Genomic DNA, 13,140 nt, shown 5'->3' with positions numbered 1-13,140 from the left:
ATCCTCTCCTCTCTCTCAGCTGGAACCCCCCCCCCCAAGCCCCCTAGAATAAGGCTGCACGCTGAAGACCCCCCTGGACACAATTGAGGGAGGGAGTGAGAGGATCTCTGACTGCGATGTGGCCCTGAACCTGGGATGTACCTCTCATTCTCGAGGTCCTGGGCCGCCCCCTCCTGCACCAACAGCTCCGAAGGAACACCAACGTCTTTGGAGCCCTATTGAGTGGGAAGAAGTGGGAATTGAGGGCTGTGTTCTTTGCCAACCCCCCCCCCCTTTCTCCCAAAGAGAATTGGACTGAAACCCCCAGCCTTCCTCCCCAGTGACACACTGCCTGGGGCTGTTTGGACTTGCACTCCAACAACAGTTGAGCACTGAAGGAGGCCTCTTCAGCAAAGAGCCACCTAGAACTCAAGGGGTCTTGGGATGGCCCTGAGCCTGAATCCATTTCCCAAAGGACGAAGAGAGGCAATCTCCCCCCTTTCCAGCCTCTTTTTTTCACTCACCAACTCCCTGGGTAGTTCTTTCTGTGGAGGAGTTGGGATTCTCTCCGATATGAAGCTGCTAGAAAGGCAAGGGGCAGAAGAGGAACTCAGCTTCTCCCTTCTATTCCCTCCAAGAGAGGCAAGCCCCATCCCAAGGATCTTGCCAGCCCATGGGAGGAAGGCAACATCCTGGGAGGGCCCCCTCCAGATATCCGGGCCCAAACCCCCCAGACCCCAGCATGCCCTCTCCCCAAGAACATGGACAGGAGGTACCTCTCTGAAGTCTCGCAGATGGCCACCAGGCTGCTAGACTCCAAGGGGAGGTCCTCTCTCCCCAGAAACTGCAGAGAAAGGAAGGGGGGGGGGTCTCAAGACTTTACTGAAGAAGGGCTTTTCCTTCTGCCAAATCTTTCTGCTGGGATTTGCAGTCAAACAACTCCTGAGGGCTCCAGGATTCCCACCCCTCTTCAGAGAAGGCCCACCTGGGGACCACAACGGAATAGCCCTAAGTTCTTAACAGCAATGCATCAGGGCCATTACTCGACATCTTCAGTATTTCTCTTGGTTCTATAGGAAGCTGCTAGTTAGTAGAAAGCAGGAATCTTTCTCAGTCTTATTTGCAGATACCTCTGATTAAGATTGGGACTTAATACTGTATGTAGGAGCATGATGTCCCATATTCATATCCCAGACAAGCCCTGTACATTTTGGCCAGTGTGCTACAGTGGTCTGAGCTTTGGACCGCAATCGTAGATGCCAGGATTTGAATCCCCACTTTCCCATCAAAATCCACTTTCTTGGTCGCAGAGGAAGGCAAAAACAATCTCCTCTGAACAAATCTGGCCAAGAAAACCTCACGATAGGTTTGTCTCAAAGCTGCTTTAATTCTGAAAGGACTTTCAAAACACCACAGGCTCACCGGATATATGACCGCCTGGAATGCAACCTCTTACGAGAGAGAATTCACACCATCCGCAAAGAACTCGCAAACATAGATAAGGAACTGTTGCACCTCCATATCAACATCCGCCAGAAGATGAATTCTCAGGACTGGGACAAAATAGATAACCTCACTTGCAGAAAAATGGAGAAAAGCATGGTTGTCCACACCAACAGACAAAAACAAAAATTCCACAAACGCCAAAAGCAACACCCGAAACCAGAAGTGGATACATCGCGGACCATCATCAACCTGACAGACAGACAATTCTCTGAAGACCAAGTATCCATACTAACGAAAGGTGGAAATTTTGCTGTAACTGCCACCAGTATCCCAGTAAAAAACATCATTGCCAATGTCGAATCAGCAATTTATCGCCTCCCTCAGGAAGAAGCAAGAGGGGAAACAGCAAGGATCCTGAAAAAGGCAAAACTTCCCTCCAGTAACATAACAAGGGAGGAAAGACAAGCCATCAGAGACCTCAACTCAGATCCTGATAACATCATTCTCCCAGTAGACAAGGGGAATGCTATACAGAACAATACAAGGAGAAGATCAGAAAACTCTTGGATCCTATTATATACAGAAAACTTAAACAAGACCCAACTTCCAAAATAACCAGAAAAATCAACATAGAATCAAAGAATCAAAGAGTTAAAAGAGACCTCATGGGCCATCCAGTCCAACCCCCTGCCAAGAAGCAGGAATATTGCATTCAAATCACCCCTGACAGATGGCCATCCAGCCTCTGCTTAAAAGCTTCCAACTCCTCAATAAACTTTGGCATACGACAACGGCTATGTAAATCGGAAGCCCTTCCACCTAGGCTTTATGGACTCCCAAAAATCCATGAGGACTCCACCCCACTCAGACCCATCGTGAGTGCCATTGGATCCCCCACATACAACTTAGCAAAACTTCTTGTAGCACAGTTACAAAGCCATATTGGGCTCACTACACTCTACATCAAGGACTCAGCCCACTTCATAGAAAAAATCAGCAATCTCAAGCTAAATACCAACGATAAACTGATCAGCTTTGATGTGGTGTCTCTATTTACCATGGTCCTGGTAGCAGACACCATGGCACCAATCAACCAGAAGTTCCCAGAAGACATCACAGCTCTGTTTCACCATTGCCTCACCACCAGCTACTTTCAGTGGGACAATGAATTCTACGAACAAAAAGATGGAGTAGCTATGGGGAGCCCCCTCAACCCGGTCATAGCTAATTTCTACATGGAACACTTTGAAAAACAAGCCCTGGAAACAGCAACAAAAAAGCCCACGATATGGTTCAGATATGTGGATGACACTTTCACGATTTGGAGCCATAGTGAAGAAGAACTAAACAGGTTCCTGGACCGTCTTAACAGCATCCACCCAAACATCCAATTCACCATGGAAAAAGAAAATGAAGAAAAACTGCCTTTTCTAGATGTCCTAGTCATCCGCAAACCGGATCAACAATTGGGTCACACCATTTACAGAAACCCCACACACAGAGATAGATATCTACATACAAACTCCAACCATCACCCAAGTCAAAAAAGAAGCACCATTAAAGCCTTGGCAGAATGTGCGAACCCCACCTCCTCCAAGATGAACTGAACCACCTAAATTGGGCTCTACAGGCCAATGGATACTATACCTTAGACATCAGAAGAGCTGCAAGACCGAGAACAAGCCACGAGAGTAAAGACAAAGATTCATCCAGACGAAAAGTGTTCTTGCAATACATCAAGGGAACCACTGACCGCATTGGGAAGCTGATGAGGAAACACAATATACAAACTATCTACAGACCCACCAAGAAAATCCAACAAATGCTACGTTCGGCAATGGACAAAAGGGATCCTCTCACTTCTGCAGGAGTCTACCGTATACCATGCAGCTGTGGACAAGTCTACATAGGGACCACCAAACGCAGCATTGCCCGGACACGAATCAAGGAACATGAAAGGCACTGCAGACTACTTCAACCAGAGAAGTCAGCCATAGCAGAGCACCTGATGAACCAACCTGGACACAGCATATTATTTGAGAATACAGAAATGCTGGACCACTCTAACAACCACCATGTCAGACTACTCAGAGAAGCCACTGAAATCCTCAGGCATGTGGACAATTTCAACAGAAAGGAGGAAACCATGAAAATGGACAAAATCTGGCTACGTGTATTAAAATACTCTAAAATTACAACAGAGAGGAAACAATCAAGGACATCTAATCACCTCTCAACAAAACATTCTCCCAGGCACTGCCAGGCCATCAAATGCTAATCAAGGTGGTCAGTTGAAACATTCACACCTAGCTCCAACAGACAAGAGTTCTTTGTCCCACCCTGGTCATTCCACAGATATATAAACCCATTTTCCTAGTTCCAACAGACCTCATTACCTCTGAGGATGCTTGCCATAGATGCAGACGAAACTTCAGGAGATAATGCCTCTAGAACATGACCATATAGCCCGAAAAAACCTACAACAACCCAGAATAGCCCTACTTTCTTGGATACCGACCACTGCCTTGGCCCAGCTTCTGTGAGAGACAAGGAGCGAACGAGATGGAGGAACCCAAGGGGAAATGGTGGCCATCTTCTTTTACCCAAGTCAGAAAAGAAGCACAATTAAAGCCCTGGCAGAGCATGCAAAAAGAATCTGCAAACCCCACCTCCTCCAAGGTGAATTGAACCATCTAAACTGGGCTCAACGGGCCTATGGCTACTTCACCACTGACATCAGAAGAGCTGCAAGACCGAGAACGAGCCACGAGAGTAAAGACAAAGATCCATCCAGAGGAAACGTGTTCTTACCATACATCAAGGGAACCACTGACCACAGAGAAAGAAGCTGATGAACAAACACAACCTACAAACTATCTATTAGGCTTGGGTAACAACGAAAAAATTTGGTTCAAAACTCGTTTCGTTTTTAGGGGGGCCCTTGTGTTTCGTTTTTTTAAAGAATTCCGAAATTTTCCTTTAAAAAAGTTCGAAATATACGAAATTTCGTAAAATTACGAATCGATTCGTTAATGGCGGACGCGATTGCGCAATATGCTAAAAAACCCTCCAAATGGGACAGGGGGAACTTCTGAAGCTTCCCTCTCCCTCTGTTGTTGACTGTTGGTGTGATAATTTATTTTTTATCATTGATAAAACAAACAACAACTATAAAACTTGCACCAGACATACGGAAATAATTATGAAACAATTACGAAACAATTTCAAAACAATTTTGAACCAATTACGAAACAATTACGAAACATTACGAAATAAATTGGAAAAATTGTTTCGATTTTTAATTACTCCTCACAGTAGTCCTGCATGGCTCAATATTGGATCGTAAGCTAATTGAAATATGAATTAATAATGAATTACGAAAGTAACGAACGAAACCGCCCAAGCCTACTATCTATAGACCCACTAAGAAAATCCAACAAATGCTACGTTCAGCAAAGGATAAGAGAGATCCTCTCACCTCTGCAGGAGCTGCCGTATACCATGCAGCTGTGGACAAGTCTACACAAATCAAGGAACATGAAAGGCACTGCAGACTAATTCAACCCAAGACTTCAGCAGAGCACCTGATGAACCAACCTGGACACAACATACTATTTGAGGACACAGAAATGCTGGACCACTCTCACAACCACTATGTCAGACTACACAGAGAAGCCATTGAAATCTGCAACCTTACTTACTTACTTACTTACTTACTTACTTAGGCGATCCCTCGTTGGACGAGTAAGATGGTCTTCCATTATGGATTTCCTTGTGGGTCCGTATGTGGCTGTGGAGCCCTATTCTTGCTCTGCATCTTCTTCCACAGTGAGGGCATTGGTTTCCAGGTGGAAGGCGGTCCCGGTCGGGGTTGGCTTGACGCGCTTTCCTCCTGGCACGTTTCTCTCTTTCACCCTCCACTCGTGCCTCCTCAAATTCTGCAGCACTGCTGGTCACAGCTGTCCTCCAGCTGGAGCGCTCAAGGGCCAGGGCTTCCCAGTTCTCAGTGTCTATGCCAGAGTTTTTAAGGTTGGCTTTGAGCCCATCTTTAAATCTCTTTTCCTGCCCACCAACATTCCGTTTTCCGTTCTTAAGTTCGGAGTAGAGCAACTGCTTTGGGAGATGGTGGTCAGGCATCCGGACAACGTGGCCGGCCCAGCAGAGTTGATGTTGGAGGACCATCGCTTCAATGCTGGTGGTCTTTGCTTCTTCCAGCACACTGACGTTTGTCCGCTTGTCTTCCCAGGAGATTTGCAGGATTTTCCGGAGGCAGCGCTGATGGAAACGTTCCAGGAGCTGCATGTGACGTCTGTAGACAGTCCACGTCTCACAGGCATAGAGCAGGGTTGGGAGGACAATAGCTTTATAGACAAGCACCTTGGTCTCCCTACGGATGTCCCGGTCCTCAAACACTCTCTGCTTCATTCTGGAAAATGCTGCACTTGCAGAGCTCAGGCGGTGTTGTATTTCGGCGTCGATGTTGACTTTGGTGGAGAGGTGGCTGCCAAGGTAGCGGAAATGGTCCACATTTTCTAATGTTACGCCATTAAGCTGTATTACTGGCATTGGAGAGGGATGGGCTGGTGACTGCTGGAACAGCACCTTGGTTTTCTCAATGTTCAGTGACAGGCCGAGCTTCTCATATGCTTCTGCGAAGGTGTTTAGAGTGGCTTGTAGATCTTCTTCTGAATGCGCACAGACGATATTGTCATCAGCATACTGGAGTTCTATAACAGCTGTTGTTATAACCTTGGTTTTGGCTTTCAGTCTGCTGAGGTTGAATAGCTTGCCATCTGTCCGATAGATTATTTCCACTCCGGTGGGAAGCCTCCAGTCAACAAGGTGAAGTATCATAGCGATGAAGATGGAGAATAGAGTTGGGGCAATAACACATCCCTGTTTGACACCGGATTCCACTTTAAATGGGTCACTTTGGGAGCCACTGCTGTCCAAGACTGTTGCCATCATGTCATCATGGAGGAGCCGCAGGATGTTCACAAATTTGTTAGGGCACCCGATTTTGTGGAGGATGGTCCAGAGAGCGCTGCGATTCACTGTGTCGAATGCCTTTGCAAGGTCGATGAATGCCATGTACAGAGGTTGGTTTTGTTCCCTGCATTTTTCTTGGAGCTGTCGTGCAGAAGCCATTCTGAGATTCTGGGAGGGTGTCTTCTGAGAGGGGCAGAAGGCGGTTTGCAAGGATTCTTGCGAGGATTTTCCCAGCGGAGGTTAGAAGGGAGATACCTCGATAGTTTCCGCAGTCTGTTCTTTCCCCTTTTTTGAAGAGGGTGATGATGGTGGCGTCCTTGAAATCTGCTGGGATTTTCTCGGTCACCCACACTTTTTCTATGAGCTGGTGGAGTTGGTGTGTCAGCTCAGGTCCTCCCTCTTTAAAGATTTCAGCAGGGATCCCATCTGGTCCACTGGCTTTGTTATTCTTCTGTTGGTTGATGGCATTGCTGACTTCTTCCAAACTAGGCAGTGCTGCAAGCTCATCCCTGGTTTGTTGTTGTGGGATTTGTGAGAGGACCTCTTCGGCCACATTGGAGCTGCGGTTCAGGAGGCTTTGGTAGTGTTCTTTCCAACGTAGTGCAATTGAGTTTTGGTCCTTCAGGAGTTTGGTTCCATCTGATGAGCGTAGAGGCTGTATGCCATGGTTTCTTGGTCCGTAGATGACCTTTGTGGCTTTGAAAAATCCCTGAGCATTATGGGTATCTGCCAGGTGTTGGATTTCTTCGGCCTTCTTTGTCCACCAGATGTTCTTGAGTTCTCTTGTCCTTCTCTGGACCTCAGCTTTTGCACTGGTATAGATCTTTTTCTTAGCAGCACAGTTGATGTCTCTCTGCCATGCTTGGAAGGCTTTCCTTTTCTTGTCAATTAGCTGTTGGATCTCGATGTCATTTTCATCAAACCAGTCTTGATGTTTCTTGGCTTGGTATCCAATAGTTTCTTCGCAGGCTTGAATGATGGAGGTCTTCAGTTTGTTCCAATGTTCCTCGACATTTTCGGGGTGTACTGTGGGTAGATGGTCCTTGAGTGCTGTTTGGAGATGGGCTCGTCTGGAGGGCTCCTGAAGGGCTTGGGTGTTCATTTTGCGCCTTGCCTTCCTTCCTTGGAGTCTGCGCTTGGGAGCGATCTTGATAGCCATCGAGGATCGAATTAGCCTGTGGTCAGTCCAGCAGTCGTCAGCACCTGTCATGGCTCTTGTGAGGAGCACGTCACGGCGGTCTCTGGCGCGTGTTATTACATAGTCTAAGAGGTGCCAATGCTTTGACCGGGGGTGCTTCCATGATGTCTTGAACTTGTTTTTCTGGCAGAAGAGCGTGTTGGTGATGACAAGGTTGTGCTCTGCACATTTGGTGAGAAGCAGGATGCCATTTGAGTTGCTACGTTCAGCAAAGGATAAGAGAGATACTCTCACCTCTGCAGGAGCTGCCGTATACCATGCAGCTGTGGACAAGTCTACACAAATCAAGGAACATGAAAGGCACTGCAGACTAATTCAACCCAAGACTTCAGCAGAGCACCTGATGAACCAACCTGGACACAGCATATTATTTGAGAACACAGAAATGCTGGACCACTCTAACAACCACCATGTCAGACTACACAGAGAAGCCATTGAAATCTGCAACCATGTGGGCAATTTCAACAGAAAGGAGGGAACCATGAAAATGAACAAAACCTGGCTACCAGTATTTAAACAACTGTAAAATCAGGACAGTAAGTAAAGAACAACACTCAAAAGACAGGGGAATTCCGGACTGGAAACAATCAGGGCCAGCTAAGCACATCCCAACAAAGGATTCCCCCTGGCAGGAAACAGCCAAGCCTTGAGCTGCAAGGTTATTCAATGCTAATCGAGGTGATCATTTTCAACATTCATGCTTGCCTCAAGCAGACAGGAAACAATCAGAGCCATCTAAGCACCTCCCAACAAAGGATTTCCCGAGGATGCTTGCCATAGATATGGGCAAAACGTCAGGAGAGAATGCTTCTGGAACATGGACATACAGTCCGGAAAACTCAAAGCAACCCAATTCTTCAATGGCTTTACCCAGAACTAGACACAGAGTTATTCCAGGTGAAGAGGTCTGACCAAAGCAGAAGGGAGTAGGACTAGGACATCGCTCCATCTCAACCCTGGGTTTCCATTAATGCAGCCTAGAACAGCGTGGACTTGGAAAGCTGCTGCAATAGACTCTTGACTCAGGTTCAGTCTGCGGTCAATTAAGACAACTAATTCCATTTCATATGGACTGTGGTCAAGTCAGAGGTCACCCATCCCATATCTAGGCATTTCATCTTTATTGATGGAGTCCCCGGTGCCACAGTGGGTTAAACCGCTGTGCCGGCAGGACTGAAGACCAACAGGCCACAGGTTCGAATCCGGGGAGAGGCGGATGAGTTCCCTCTATCATCTCCAGCTCCTCATCCGGGGACACGAGAGAAGCCTCCCACAAGGATGATAAAACATCAAATCATCCGGGCATCCCCTGGGCAACGTCCTTGCAGACAGCCAATTCTTTCACACCAGAAGCGACTTGCAATTTCTCAGGTCGCTCCTGACACGACAAAAAAAAACTTCATTGCCCAAGTCTAGTACCCTACAGTTCTCCCAGTTGTAACCCATTTTGTTAATATTGGTCCACCTTTTAAATCTCTGATGTTCCTTTTGGTCACTTTTTCATATGATTTTTTTAATTTCATGAGTCGGCCATGTAATTATTTATTTGTCTATTTATTTAAGATGTTTCTACCCGGTATTTTTCCGCAAGTGGACCCAAGGCGACTTACAGCATATAAAACATACAATACAGAAGTCAAAACATAGTTAAAATCCAATAGAATCATAGAGTTGGAAGAGACCTCGTGGGCCATCCAGTCCAACCCCCTTCCAAGAAGCAGGACAATTGCATTCAAAGCACCCCCAACAGATGGCCATCCTGCCTCTGTTTAAAAGCCTCCAAAGAAGGAGCCTCCACCACACTCCAGGGCAGAGAGTTCCACTGCTGAACAGCTCTCACAGTCAGGAAGTTCTTCCTAATGTTCAGGTAGAATCTCCTTTCTTGTAGTTTGAAGCCTCTGTTCCGCATCCTAGTCTCCAGGACAGTAGAAAACAAGCTTGCTCCCTCCTCCCTATGACTTCCTCTCACATATTTATACATGGCTATCATGTCTCCTCTCAGCCTTCTCTTCTTCAGGCTAAACATGTCCAGCTCTTTTTGCCGCCGCATCCCATTGTTGGCTTATGTTTAACTTGTTGTCCATGAGGACCTAAAGATCTTTTTCACATGCGTCCCCCATTCTGTATCTTTGCATTTTATTTCATTCTATCAATCATATCCTACCCAAAGAAAGACTCTGTGTCTGTGGCGCCACCAATGCTGGTTGACAATCTGAACCACATATTACATAACTACTGTTTGTATGATAAAGAAAGGAAACAACATTTATGGCCTTTCGTTTGTCATAAAACGAGCTGGGATGCAACGGCCAAAACCACATTTATACTAGCTGGTTATAACCCTGTTTTAACAACAAAAGTTGCCCTTTATTTGTATAAAGCATCTAAAAGGAGTACCGTATATACTCGAATATAAGCCGAGTTTTTCAGCCCTATTTTTGGGCTCAAAAAGTCCCCTTCGGCTTATATTTGAATCAAGCCGAGCAGCGGAGCCTGGGGGCTTCGAAGCTGGCTGGCCTTTGCTTCCATGGAGTAGGCCAAAGGAGGTGGACGTATGGCGGCTGCAGGGGCAGCGGAGCCCGCAGGCGAGCCTTGCACTTCCTTTTTCAGCCTCGGGCCAGAGAAGTGGCTGGCAAGTGCACCCACCACAGCTTCCGGCGAGGCTACCTTGGGTCTCCATTTGTAAGGAAGGAGGCAGCCTCGTCGGAAGGGGCAGTGGCAGCAGGTGCACTCGCCAGCCAGGTGCCCTCGCCAAAAGTGAGGTCGCTTGGAGCTGGTTGCGGAGGGCAGCAGAAACCAGCGCAGGCCTTCGCAGCCAGTGCAGGCTTCCACAGGTCTTCGCAGACACAGAAGGTAAGGAGGCAGGCAAGCTGCTGCAAGTGGAGGTCCTTCTCTGCTCCGTCGGCTGTGTCCTCCGCTCGCTCTTGCAGAGGCGTGCGCAGTGAGAGGAGGATGCAGCCGACGCCGCGGAGGAGGACCTCCGCTTGCAGCAGCCTGCCTGTCTGCCTGACTTCTGTGGCTGTGGAGGCCTGCGGAAGCCTGCGCTGGCTGCAAAGGCCTGCACTGGCCTCCGCAGCCAGCACAGGCCTCCATAGCCAGCTCCATTCAGCTTTCACCCGGCCTCACTGCCTGCTCGCTTGCCTGCTTTCTGAGACCAGGAGGTGTCCTACAAAGATCGTGCTTTTGCTACATGAAGGAGGTTGGATTAGATAGCCTTTAGAGCTCCCTTCCAAATCTATTATTTTTATTCATATTAATATTAAGACTGGATGGCCATCTGTTGGGGGTGCTTTATTGTGCTTTCCCTGCATGAAGGCAGAATGAAGGGGGTTGGACTAGATGGCCTTTAGAGCTCCCTTCCAACTCTATTATTACTATCATTATCAATATTAATATTAATATCAAGGCTGAATGGCCATCTGTTGGGGGTGCTTTGATTGTGCTTTCCCTACATGAAGGCAGAATGTAGGAGGTTGGACTAGATGGCTCTTTAGAGTCCCCTTCCAATTCTAGGATTCTATGAAAGGAGTCTTAGAACCACGAACTGAACATGAGACAATAGTGTGATGCTGCAGCTGAAAAGGCCAGTGCCGTTCTAGGCTGCATCAATAGGAACCTGAGAGAAGGCAAAAGGGAACTGATATGACATTTTACCTCGGATGGTTTTTAAATTGCTTTTAATGATAATTAATGCAACTGTTTATTTTAACTCATTCTACCATATTTAGGTAAAGGTAAAGGTAGTTCCCTGACATTAAGTCCAGTCATGTCTGACTCTGGGGTGTGGTGCTCATCTCCATTTCTAAGCCGAAGAGCCAGCGTTGTCCGTAGACACCTCCAAGGTCATGTGGCCGGCATGACTGCATGGAGCGCCGTTACCTTCCTGACGGAGCGGTACCTATTGATCTACTCATATTTGCATGTTTTTCAAACTGCTAGATTGGAAGCTAGGGCTGACAGCGGAAGCTCACGCCGCTCCCCGGAATCGAACCTGCGACCTTTCGATCAACAAGCTCAGCAGCTCAGTGCTTTAACCCACTGCGCCACCGGGGGCACCCTACCATGTTTAGTATTGTCTTTTGTTTAAATTTTTTATAGTTTTTTGTTTATATAGGCATTTAATGTTTGCCTGTTACTATGTTGGAAGCCAGCCTGAGTCCCCATTATTATAAAGTTACTGTTCATACCATATTGCTTTTTTTGCCCCCCCCCCCCTTTTCCATCTACATGGCTTGTTTACTGTTTTACTTTGAAATATGGCAAATATTCAAAACCATTTAACCTGCTGATGTCTCAATTAATGTAATTTTAATAATAATGTATCTATTTTTTATTTTGAAATTTACCAGTAGCTGCTGCATTTCCCACCCTCGGCTTATACTCGAGTCAATAAGTTTTCCCTTTTTTTGGGATAAAATTAGGTGCCTCGGCTTATATTCGGGTCGGCTTATACTCAAGTATATACGGCTAAAAGGAGTATATTGATCAAATTAGTACACAGTATAAGGGGGATGAGGACATTTGATGTATAAACAAGGTATATTTAGTTACAAGTTGGCCACCCACACTTTTTCCCTCTGTACTTGTATATTTATATTTTTACTCAGACTAGATGTATACTGTATGCTGTGTTTACATCGTGTGTTTTGATGAATCGACTGATCAATAAAAATTGTTTTGGATAGATAGATAGATAGATAGATAGATAGATAGATAGGAGTAACACCTTAAAAATGGTCCCACATCTATAGAACCTATCTTGTTTATAACTTGGGGACTACCTGTATTTCTAAAAGGCCACCTTCCTCTTACCTCAAATGCTGGCAGTACTTGGATGAAGCATGTCCGGAGAGAGGGCTCCTCCGCGCAAGTTCCTTGTGGCTCTGAAGAGCTGAAAGGGGCAAGAGAAGGCCACAAAGTGTGAGAGACTGGGGCAGCCCATCCCATCCAGGGGTCCTGCAAGCCCCCCGTCCCCTCCCTTCAACAGGGACCAGGCTGATGGTCCAGGAAGTCCACGGGGCACCATGAGGGCATCCGTCTTCTCCACTCCAAGGGACTCTAGCAAGGGATTGACCCTTGGAACTGGCTGCCACTGGGAGAGAGGGTGGGAGAGGGAGAGTGCTAGCAACTGGGGTCTGCATGCAGACTGAGTGGCAGGAGTTTGGGATTGGGAGGATGAGTGGGATTTGCGTGTGGCTGGTGTCTGGCTGGCCCTTTCCACACTCACACTCAGCTCACCCAATGAGCGCCTATATGCAAATCTCCACTCTGCATAGAAACCACTCCATTCCAAGGGCCCCTCCCACTATCTCCTCCACCAGCCAATCAGCACCCACATGCAAATACCCTCTCCCCTCACAACCCACTTCTGCAACCTAATTTGCATACACATCCCTCCCTCCCTGAGGCCCCTCCCTCCCGCCCCTCCCACAGCTAAGCCCCTCCCACAGGCTCTTAATTAATGCCTAGACTCACACTGGCTCCCAAACTGTTGCATGGAGCGATAAGGGTTCCACAAAAAATCTTAA

The 13,140-nt window shown here is 47.1% G+C and overlaps 1 long non-coding RNA gene across 1 annotated transcript; it reads right to left on the bottom strand.

The window, feature by feature from the left end:
* Positions 1-154: 154 nt before the first annotated feature.
* LOC137097266 (uncharacterized) lies at positions 155-12,483 on the bottom strand. The gene is made up of 4 exons (XR_010910098.1): positions 12,425-12,483; positions 756-823; positions 504-561; positions 155-215 (listed from the first exon to the last, which is right to left on the bottom strand). It is a non-coding gene; the product is annotated as an uncharacterized lncRNA (long non-coding RNA).
* Between the last annotated feature and the right edge of the window lie 657 nt (positions 12,484-13,140).

This window comes from Anolis sagrei, chromosome 6 (genome assembly GCF_037176765.1).
Source record: "Anolis sagrei isolate rAnoSag1 chromosome 6, rAnoSag1.mat, whole genome shotgun sequence".
NCBI classification, from domain to species: Eukaryota; Metazoa; Chordata; class Lepidosauria; order Squamata; family Dactyloidae; genus Anolis; species Anolis sagrei.
This window is presented reverse-complemented; position numbering and strand designations above follow the sequence as displayed.